We start from the raw sequence: 11,180 nt of genomic DNA on the forward strand, positions 1-11,180 counted from the left end.
CCAGCTACTCAGGAGGCTGAGGCAAGAGGATCCCTTAAGCCCAGGAGTTTGAGGCTGTGGTGAGCCATGACTGATTGCTCCACTGCACTCCAGCCTGGGCAAAAAAATGAGACTTCATCTCTAAAAAAAAAATAGTAAATAAAATACATAATCAATATAACCAGCCTGGGCAACATAGAAAGACCCTATCTTTATAAAAAATTTTAAAATATGCTGGATCCCATAAACATATACAACTACTATGTACCTACCAAAGTTAAAAACTAAAAATAAAGGCTGGGCGCAGTGGCTCACACCTGTAATCCCAGGACTTTGGGAGGCCAAGGCCGGCAGATCACAAGGTCAGGAGTACAAGACCAGCCTGGCCAATATGGTAAAACCCCATCTCTACTAAAAATACAAAAATTAGCCAGGCGTGGTGGCACACTCCAGCTACTCAGGAGGCTGAGGCAGAAGAATCGCTTGAACCCAGCAGGTGGAGGTTGCAGTGAACCAAATTGTGCCACTGCACTCCAGCCTAGGAGACAGAGCGAGACTCCATCTCAAAAAAATTAAAATTAAAATTAAAAATAAAAATAGGCCAGGCGTGGTGCCTCATGCCTATAATCACAGCACTCTGGGAGGCTGAGATGGGCAGACTGCTTGAGCCCAGGAGTTTGAGACCAGCCTGGGTAACATGGATAAACCTCATCTCTATGAAAAACACAAAAAATTAGCCAAAGGGCCAGCCGTGGTGGCTCATGCCTGTAATCCCAGCACTTTAGGGGGCCGAGGTAGGCGGATCACGAGGTCAGGAGTTTGCGACCAGCCTGACCAACATGATGAAACCCAGTCTCTACTAAAAATACAAAAATTAGCCAGGTGTGGTGGCACATGCCTGTAAAACCAGCTACTCAGGAGGAGAATCGCTTGAACCCAGGAGGCAGAGGTTGCAGTGAGCCAAGATTGCGCCACTGCCCTCCAGCCTAGGAAACAAAGCAAGACTCTCTCTCAAAAAATAAAAAAATAAATAAAAAATAAAAAATTAGCCAGGCACAGTGCCGAAAACCTGTAGTCCCAGCTACTCTAGAGGCCAAGAAGGGGGGATTGTCTGAGCCCAGGAAGTCGAGCCTGCAGTAGGCTGTGATTGTGCCACTGCACTCCAGCCTAGGCAACACAGTGAGACCCTGTTTCTAAATAAATAAATAAATAAGTAAATAAAAAATTAGCCAAGTGTGGTAGCACGTACCTGTGGTCCCAGCTACTTGGGAGGCTGAGTTGAGAGCCTCGCTTGACTCCAGGAGTGAAAGTCCAGCCCAGGCAATAGAGCAAGACACCGTCTCTTTAAAAAAAAAAAAAAGGCCAGGCGCAGTGGCTCATGCCTGTAATCCCCGCACTTTGGGAGGCTGAGGTGGGCCGATCACGTGAGGTCAGGAGTTCAAGACCAGCCTGACTAACATGGTGAAACCCCGTCTCTACTAAACCACAAAAACTAGCTGGGCGTGGTGGCAGGCGCCTGTAATCCCAGCTACTTGGGAGGCTGAGGCAGGAGAATCGCTTGAACCCAGGAGGCAGAGGTTGCAGTGAGCCAAGACCGCGCCATTGCACTCCAGCCTGGGCAACAAGAGCAAAACTCCACCTCAAAAAAAAAAAAAAATTTTTTTTTTTAATATAGCTTGGTAAATCCAGAAGAATGTTCAGACAAAGAAAGCAAGGATTTCTTGAGCCACTAGCTATATGACCTTAGGGCAGTTAATCTCTCTGAGCCTCATCCGTAAAATGGGGGAAATACAAACTACCTTATAATATAGTTGCATTTATTTAGAGACGGAGTTTCGCTCTTTCACTCCAGCTGGAGTGCAGGGGGGCAATCTCGGCTCACTGCAACCTCCACCTTCTGGGTTCAAGTGATTCTCCTGCCTCAGCCTCATGAGTAGCTGGGATTACAGGCACCCGCCACCACACCTGGCTAATTTTTGTGTTTTTAGTAGAGACGGGGTTTCACCATGTTGGCCAGGCTGGTCTCGAACTCCTGACCTTGTGATCTGCCCAGCTCAGCCTCCCAAAGTCCGGGGATGACAGGCATGAGCCACCGCACCTGGCCTTAGTTGTTTTTATTTTTCTGAGACAGGGTCTGGCTCAGTCACCCACGCTGCAGTGCAGTGGTGTGAACGTGACTCATGCAGCCTCAGTCTCCTGGCCTCAAGCAATCCTCCCACCTCAGCCTCCAGAGTAGCTGGGGCTAGAAGCGTGCAGCACCATGCTCAGCTAATGTTTTCACTTTTTGTAGGAACAGGGTCTTACTATGTTGCCCTGGTTGGTCTCAAACTCCTGAACTCAAGCGATCCTCCCACCTCAGCCTCCCAAAGAGCTGGGATTACAGGCGTAAACCACCACGGCCAACCTAGGATAGTTCTAAGGATAAGATGTGATAACATATGTAAGCATTCCAGAGAGGTACCCAGCACCCAGTAGGTATTCAGTAACTGATAGCTCTCATTATTACTAAATCGAAGGAATGATGAGTTTATATGGACCTACCTCCTAGTAATGAAATAATCTAAAGACAGCAGGTCAAATTAAACAACAATGAGCATTACACAAAGGTATTCCTATATGGTCCTCTTTTATTTGGTTTCAGTGGAGGCCAAGAAGTAGGTGGGCCTCTTACCTTCTGAGACAGGCTCTTCAGGAACATGGAGACAAATACTGAAAAAGATGGATGGCCTCTGCTTACATTATACCTATTTTAAGGATTACAACAAAGGGTATCAGTCTTCCAAATCACAGTCAAGAGTCAATCCAGTATTTTCACTTTATGTACTTTGAAGGCAAAACATTCTTCAAGAGACTATTATCTGGATTGTGGTATTTCTTTATAAAAACACACAAACATCTTGGTGAGTGTCACCACTTCTAAGAAGCCTTCCCTGAATCTTCCAGTCCTAAAGTCATTTTCCTCCCTCCAAGTGCCAATGAGGTATGCTGAACCTCTTTTATAGCAGTCTCTACAGTCTATTTTATAGCACAGATTTTTGGTGTATACAACTCTCTGAGTACAGGAATTGAAAAACAAAGTATCTTTAAACCTAACATAAAGCAGTAGTAGCAACAGCAACTATATGGAGACAAAGTAGGATTCTTAAAATTTCTTTTCATCCTACAGTGTCTGCTCAATAAATACCTGTGAAATTCCTAAAATGTACCTGATATTTATTCACATTGTCTTGAATATTTCTAGTCCTCCAAACAATTTTCCAAGGTAAGCAGTAGTATTTTGATTTTACAGATCAGAAAACTAAAACCCAGAGTGATTCATAACTTTATGAAAGTCACACAGACAGACAGCTTTCAAGCCCAGGTCCAACTGTGTCCAAACTTCATGTTCTTTCCATGACACCACACTGACTCTACGCAAAACACCCAAACTAAGAAGTTAGACAAATACGCCCATAGTTCTCATCTTTATACACAAGTGCTGTCAAATTCCAGACTAGTTTCTTTCCCATGGAAAAAAGACTGCATGCTAACACAAGAAAGCATTCCTATTTACCCTAAAACTGAAATGGTGTTAATGAGTATAACATACTGCTTTCTCCCTCTCTGCACCCAATTTTAGACAGATGCTCAGGGACTTCACTTCTTTCCTTTAAATAACATAAACACAGGCTTATTTAAAATCCCAGCCTCAGATAACATGTGCAGATGCTACTGCTTTTCAAACTCCTGTTTTCAAACAGCTAGGCATTAGGGGTTGCAACACTTCTGACGGGTTACTTTTATCTACAGGGTCCCTGAGAATCACTTTAAGTTTCATTTTCTGTTTAGCTCATCAAATCTTCTCATCAGGGACTTTTTTTTTTTTTTTTAAAGCACCTCATCTTTCATCTTCTTTTACAATGAACTAAAACACTCCTATGGCTAATTCTTAATCTGTGTATGTATATTTAATATAATATTCTTCTGACTCTTTTTCTAAAAAGCACAGTTGTTTTTCCTATTTAGCCCAAACTAAGATAATTATATCAGAAGTGGGTTTTCTCCCATCTCTTTCTGCATATAGGAAATACTGAAAAGATAAGTCTTTTTTAATTATTAAATGTAAATAGCTCATTAAATATAATCCAATTACTTTAATCGTAAAAAGGAAGTAATTACAATAGGTACATGTATTCTTGCCTAGATTTAATATCTTAAATTAATCTTTTCAGCATTAATATTTTAAATTAACCTTTGACATTAGAAAAATGCAAGAAACTGATATCTCTTTCAAAATATATATAAAGCTGTTCTTTATGGATCTTTGTTGTGATTTCACCCACAAACAATTTTACAGGGACTGCAAAGAGGAGCAATTAAATACCACCTGCCCAAACTGAACTGGTATTTCTTGTCTGCTATAAATCATGTTAAAGGGTCTGTTTTAAATTCTAATGCTTTAAGGCCGGGCGCGGCGGCTCACGATTGTAATCCCAGCACTTTGGGAGGCCGAGGCGGGCAGATCACGAGGTCAGGAGATCGAGACCATGATGAAACCCCGTCTCTACTAAAATTACAAAAAATTAGCCAGGCTTGGTGGCGGGCGCCTGCAGTCCCAGCTACTCGGAGAGGCTGAGGCAGGAGAATGGCGTGAACCCGGGAGGCGGAGCTTGCAGTGAGCCGAGATGGCGCCACTGCACTCCAGCCTGGGCGACAGAGCGAGACTCCGTCTCAAAAAAAAAAAAAAAAAAAAATTCTAATGCTTTAGTGGGACAAGAAGCCTAGAGATGAATTCTATAGCATTCCAATAATCACAAAAGCTTCACTTGTAAAGACAACTCCAAGACAAAATTTGTTAGAAGAAACGCCTATAATCCCAATCAGCACTTTGGGAGGCTGAGGCAGGCAGATCACTTGAGCCCAGGAGTTGCAGGCCAGCCTGGGTAACATGGCAAAACCCCATCTCTACAAAAAACACAAACATTAGCCAGGCAGGCGTGGTGGTGCACACTGGTAGTCCCAGCTACTCAAGAGGCTGAGGTGGGTGGATCGCTTGAGCCTGGGAGGTGGAGATTACAGTGCACCAAGGTTGTGCCATCACACTGCAGCCTGGGTGACAGGGTGAGAGCCTGTCTCAAAAAAAAAAAAAAAGAAGAAGAAGAAAAGGAATGTCTTTGGTACAGTAGCCGGAACTTTGCATTACCTAATTGCTATTCTGTTACTATCAGTCGTAGTTCCCTGGGACCACCCTCAAGCATTCTTCTTGCTCTCTGGTCTCTAGCCCCTGGAGTATGCTGTTATAACACTGTCCCTCAGCGGCCTTCTGGTTCTTCCATTTTTACTTTCTTGGTGACCAATGGTAAATAAATTGCATAGCTAAATCTCTATAAACTGCCTTGAAAATGGGCTTTGACACAGTCTATACACTGAAGAATGTCTTCTAGAATGCAGGGAAGAAGCTTATATAAATGAAAAATTAAGAAGATGGAGCTTTCCTACCAAAATCTATTAATGAGTATTATTTTAAGATGAGTATGTATTTAGAAAAATAAAATTATATTTACATTAACACAGAACTTTTTCCAAAATTCAGAAATGGCAAGAGCAGCATGAATAGATAAGCTGTGAAGGTATCAATGGGCCATGTTTGTACAGCAGTTTCCCTCCAAATTAGAACAGTTCTATTTAAAGTACTAAGACATATCATGTGTTTTCAGCAACTCTCAAGGATTTCAATGAAATAGATTTTTCCCGTTCAGATCTTGTATTAATTAGCCAAAGGTGTATCTCTGCCTCACTGATACCATTTGGCAAAACAAATTAATGAAATGGATGAGGCTGGCTGTGATTAATCCCTTTGGTTGTTCAGATTGTAGCTATGTTGCAGCAGCTCCTGACTATGTAAGGCACTGGTTTCTGCAGTCATCCAGCCTAACTATGGAAAGTTATTTTATGGTCCGAAAAGACAGTGACATGGGTTGCTGTGGGTTCCCTCATCTCAAACACTAATGGATTCCGAACAGTTAAGAAAGTTTAGCTGAAGGAATGGAGCCTGATACCTGATGATGATCACAGTGCTCCAGAAGGGCAGCACCATTAAAAGAAAATAAGAAGTAATTTCACAGGTAAAAGGTACACCAGCAGCTAAAACTAAGTCCCTCGCAAAATTTAAATGATTCAAGTTTCATCTTGATAACACTGGTATTTTGTACAAAATATATCTTATTAGGCCAGCCCTTGAAAGTTAAAAAGGTGTCTTTAAATGCCTGCTGACCTCAAATTGCCATGTTCCATGCTTTAAAGGGATTGATTTTCTAGAGAAGGACAATATGATGTCAGATTCTGTTCAATGGAGATCAGAATACTATTTGGTGAGCCTGTTCTGCACCTGTGGAAGTAAAAGAATAAGACTGGCTCACACACCCTGAGGGAGGATGGTATTTATATGGGCTCTCCCTCTGACCTCTTGGCAGCAAATGTAAGAAAGTCCTCTTTTGAGCCTTAGGGGCGGGCCCAGGACTTTCAACTACCCATTCAAACAGGGTTACAATTCCCCTCCTCCACAATTAAGTTCCTTTCCTATTCTCCATGCATGCATGAATTGCAGTGACATTGACATGGGGGTTTGACATTAGTCTTTGAAGGTCATTTAAATCATCCTCCTTCCAAACTGCCTTAAAAGCCATGTATCATCCATTCCACAATGCCTGAGTGTAGGGTTTGACGAGATCGTACTCAAAGCAGAATCACCTGAAGAATAAAGAGAGTTCCAAATTTGGGCATCATAAAAAGAACAAATCAAAGAAATAAAAAGTGGTAAAACTCAGTTACTCAAAAGACAATAGTAAGAGAAACACTAACACCGAACACTGGACAAATGGAAACACTTCTACTGACAATCCTGTTTATCTAGGACAGTTGAAAGTGTCATCCACTGGCCAGGCACAGTAGCTCATGCCTGTAATCCCAGCACTTTGGGAGGCCGAGATGGGTGGATCTCTTGAAGTCAGGAGTTCGAGACCAGCCTGGCCAACATGGTGAAATCCCATCTCTACTAAAATTAATCAGGTGTGGTGGTGCATGCCCATAGTCCCAACTACTCAGAAGGCTGAGGCAGGAGAATCGCTTGAACCTGGGAGGTGGAGGTAGCAGTGGGCAAAGATCACATCACTGCATTCCAGCTTGGGTGACAGAGAGAGACCTCATCTCAAAAAAAAAAAAAAAAAAAAAAGGTCATCCACAATATGGCCCTTTCTATGCCTCCGGTTTCATCTCCTGTCACATTCTCATACACATATACCTTTCTTTGCAGTCCTACAGACCTCCCCATCGCACCCCACTGTACCCTGTTCTCTCTTACCTCCATACTTTTGCTCAAGTTTGACCACCCACCACAACCCCCACCAACCTGTAAGGTCTTCCAAGTCTGAGCTCAAGCGAAACACCTCTTGATGGGCCTTGCCCCAAAGGAAGCTGGTGTCCCCTCTTCCACATGCCATAATGGTTCTCTAAATGTCCCTAACACGTTGTCCATGTCTATACCATCACACAGGATTAAAATGAGTGGTTTTTTCACTTGCTGTCTTACTAGACTGTGAGTTCTCTGAGGCCGCTGCTATGAGTCATCTCTAATCTTAGTGCCTACCACCACGCTAGGTACCAAGAGAATGGTCAATAAATGTTTATCAAGGCCAGGTGCGGTGGCTCACGCCTATAATCCCAGCACTTTGGGAGGCCAAGGAGGGCCCTATCACTTGAGGTCAGGAGTTCGAGACCAGCCTGGCCAACATGGTGAAACCCTATCTCTACTAAAAATACAAAAATTAGCTGGGCATGGTGGCACGTGCCTGTAGTTCCAGCTATTTGGGAGGTTGAGGCAGGAGAATCACTTGAACCCAGGCGGCAGAGGTTGCGGTGAGCTGAGATCAGGCCACTGCACTGCAGCCTGGACAAAAGAGCGAGACTCCATCTCAAGAAAAAAAAAAAATGTTTATCAAATCAAATGAATGGAGCCATTGTTGGTTCTCGTGCTTTGGCTCTCACAAAGATAAGGATAAAGAGGGTGTCTGGACCTCCAGTCTGATAGCACTGCTTCCTGAGAGAAGATAACCCAAGTTCAACCTTTGTTTTAGAAATAGATTATTGGTGGCCGGGCGCGGTGGCTCACGCTTGTAATCCCAGCACTTTGGGAGGCCGAGGCGGGCGGATCACGAGGTCAGGAGATCGAGACCACGGTGAAACCCCGTCTCTACTAAAAATACAAAAAATTAGCCAGGCGCGGTGGCGGGCGCCTGTAGTCCCAGCTACTCGGAGAGGCTGAGGCAGGAGAATGGCGTGAACCCGGGAGGCGGAGCTTGCAGTGAGCCGAGATTGCGCCACTGCACTCCAGCCTGGGCGACAGAGCGAGACTCCGTCTCAAAAAAAAAAAAAGAAATAGATTATTGGCATCCCACCAGGTCATGAGAGAGGATCTCCATTTACCCCTCAAACTCAGGGGTCCAATCGGGGACAGAGCAGAGAAAGAAGTTAAAAATTATTGGCTGGGCGCGGTAGCTCAGGCCTATAATCCCAGCACTTTGGGAGGCTGAGGCAGGCGGATCGCCTGAGGTCGGGAGTTCGAGACCAGCCTGGCCAGCATGGTGAAACCCCGTCTCTACTAAAAATACAAAAATTAGCTGGGCGTGGTGGCAGGCACCTGTAATCCCAGCTACTCGGGAAGCTGAGACAGGAGAATCGCTTGAACCCAGGAAGCAGAGGTGAGTGAAGATCACGCCATCGCACTCCAGCCCGGGCAACAGAGCAAGACTCCGTCTCAAAAAAAAAAAAAAAAATTAGAGACCAAGACTACCGTGACCAACATGAGCTGTCTGCCACAACCATCTCATTCTTGTACCTCAAAGCTCTTACTCCCTAATGTAAAGAGAGAAAAATGATAGTTATCAGCCAAGGGAGAGAAATTTCCAAAAAGGCTAAGGAATGTCAGAATAAGTCATGATAATTAGCACATGTCCAAAGAAATACAGGGTGTTTTAAACTTTCCAGGTACTTGGCCTAAAATGTTAATAAGACCCTGAATCATGCCGGGCGCGGTGGCTCAAGCCTGTAATCCCAGCACTTTGGGAGGCCGAGGCGGGCGGATCACAAGGTCAGGAGATCGAGACCATCCTGGCTAACATGTTGAAACCCCGTCTCTACTAAAAATACAAAAAATTAGCCGGGCGTGATGGCGGGCGCCTGTAGTCCCAGCTACTCGGAGAGGCTGAGGCAGGAGAATGGCGTGAACCCAGGAGGTGGAGCTTGCAGTGAGCCGAGATCGTGCCACTGCACTCCAGCCTGGGCGACAGAGCAAGACTCCGTCTCAAAAAAAAAAAAAAAAAAAAAAAAAAAAAAAAAAAAAAAAAAAAAAGACCCTGAATCTCCCAAACCAGCTTCTTGTCTTCCTCTCCGCAATACTTTTGTCCCACCCATCTACCCACCAAGCTGTCTGCCTTTCTTTTTTCCCCCTCCCCGCCCCCTTTTTTTTTTTTTGAGACGGAGTTTCACTCGTTGCCCAGGCTGGAGTGCAATGGCACTCAGCTCATCACAACCTCTGCCTCCCGGGTTCAAGCGATTCTTCTGCCTCAGCCTCCTGAGTAGCTGGGATTACAGGCATGCGCCACCACGCCTGGCTAATTTTGTATTTTTAGTATAGACGGGGTTTCTCCATGTTGCCTAGGCTGGTCTCGAACTCCTGACCTCAGGTGATCTGCCCGCCTTGGCCTCCCAAAGTGCTGGGATTACAGGTGTGAGCCACCACACCCGGCCTCCTTCTCCCTTCTTTTCTGTTCCCTTCCCTTCTCCTCCCTTCCCTCCCTTCTTCATTTCTTTCCTCAATAAATATGGGTAGAGCTGGTGAAAATCTGGCACACAAATGACAACTATAAAATATATATGGAGCCACGCATGGTGGCTCACACCTGTAATCTCAACACTTTGGGAGGCCAAGGCAGGAGGATCACTTGAGCCCAGGAATTTGAGGCCAGCCTAGGCAACACAGTGAGATCCCATCTCTAGAAAAAATACAAAATAATTAGCCAGGCATGATGGTGTGTGCCTGTAATCCTAGCTACTTGAGAAGCTGTGGTGGGAGGATTACCTGAGCCCTGGAGGTTGAGGTTGCAGTGAGCCAATAATCACACCATCGTACTCCAGCCCGGGCAAAAGAGTGAGACCCTGTCTCAAAAGAATAAAAAGAAAAGAAAAGAAAAAGAAAACTCTTTCTGTTGCTCTGGAATTTTGGCACAGATGCAAAAACCAAGTAAAAAACAGTAGATACCATGTATTCACAAAGTCTAGACTGAGCTGCTAGACCACTTTTGTAAGATTAGAAGAGAAGACAGCCCCCAGCCAGGTCTTCGAGAATTAGGTGATCACCACTCCACCCACATAAAAGGCTGAGGTTGAAAGAATAAGAGAGAAAATATCTGTGGAAAAAGTTGTTGACTATTTTACTTCCTCTCAGATAAAGGTAGGGAGGAGCTTCAGCCTGACTTCAAACCTCAAATAACAGGCTTAAAAGAAATTAATGAGAGAGCTTGACATGCATCTTCAGAAATCTGGGAGTCAAAGGGACTGGTGTTTGACAGATGTTGGAAGAAGTTGAAAGGTGAAAGTCTGGATGGAGCTGGTAGAACAAAGAAAGGAGCTGTGTAGAAAATGAAATGTTTCTCCCCCAAGGAAATGGTAAAGGGGTTTATTTCCCTGGTTCTAGATGTAGATCCTGTGGAAAAAAAAAAAAAAAAGCCACTCCAACTCACTCAAATAGGACCATTCCAGAGAGGAACACAGGGGTTACACTGTACCCCATAGTGAAGTACCCCTTAAGAAGCCTCAGGAATGAGGTAGACAGTTGTAAGTGACCAGCAAGTGAGAATTAGTCCTCCTTTATAAGTTTACTGCAGTCTGAAATCTCAGCAGAGGAACTCCAAAAATCCCACAGTTGCATCCCCCAAGAGGAGGAGCCAGCAATAATGAGTTTATCATCCATGGGCAGAAAGACAGATAACAACTGCACTTGCCTCGCTTACCTTCTCCCTGTGAGCTCATTGCTCTTTCTGATGCCTCCATGCCTCCATTTTGGCACAGATGCAAAATCCAAGATTAAAAACAAAACAAAACAAAACAAAACAGTAGATACCGTGTATTCACAAAGTCTACATTGAGCTGATAGACCCATAGACCCT

The 11,180-nt window shown here is 44.4% G+C and overlaps 1 protein-coding gene across 4 annotated transcripts in view; it reads right to left on the minus strand.

The window, feature by feature from the left end:
- Positions 1-11,180, minus strand: part of WASF2 (WASP family member 2) — a 118,593-nt gene that overhangs the window by 38,215 nt on the left and 69,198 nt on the right. The window contains exon 2 of one of the 4 annotated variants that reach the window (XM_058444005.1): positions 1,229-1,321. The exons of the other annotated variants lie outside the window; for them this stretch is intronic. The gene's annotated coding sequence lies outside the window, so the exon portion shown is untranslated. The remainder of the gene's footprint in view (positions 1-1,228; positions 1,322-11,180) is intronic. 4 annotated transcript variants of the gene reach the window in all.

The sequence above is a fragment of the Hylobates moloch genome, unplaced genomic scaffold (assembly GCF_009828535.3).
Source record: "Hylobates moloch isolate HMO894 unplaced genomic scaffold, HMol_V3 SCAFFOLD_9, whole genome shotgun sequence".
NCBI lineage: Eukaryota > Metazoa > Chordata > Mammalia > Primates > Hylobatidae > Hylobates > Hylobates moloch.